Here is a 371-nt window from a genome sequence, read left to right as displayed (position 1 = left end):
GCAGCTCAGCTGGAAACCTGACCATTTAAAAGATCACGCACTTCACCTGCTTTAAACCCGCTACCGTGAGGGAGGCAGAAACAGAACATCTACGCAGCTGGGCGGGGAAAAACAAAGAAGTGGGGATTATCAAACTTGGCGTTTCTGCTACAAGGAAACTCCGTGTTTCTGTCGAAGCCCACGCGGGTCTCGCCACCTCCTGACACGGGGCACGGTCAGTCCCGGAGCCTCACAGACCTGCCCGCCTCAAGGTCGCGCTTCGGGAACGAGCCGGCTCCGTCCCGAGATCCGTCCCGAGCTCCGTCCCGAGCTCGGCGACGGGAAGATCTGGGTGAACGGGCCCCTCGGCCGGGCCGTGCCGGGGCTCCCGC

Source organism: Chaetura pelagica, unplaced genomic scaffold (genome assembly GCF_000747805.2).
Source record: "Chaetura pelagica isolate M959 unplaced genomic scaffold, ChaPel_1.0 scaffold652, whole genome shotgun sequence".
Classification (NCBI taxonomy): Eukaryota; Metazoa; Chordata; class Aves; order Apodiformes; family Apodidae; genus Chaetura; species Chaetura pelagica.
The sequence above is the reverse complement of the archived record's forward strand: the minus strand, read 5'-3'. Positions refer to the sequence as shown.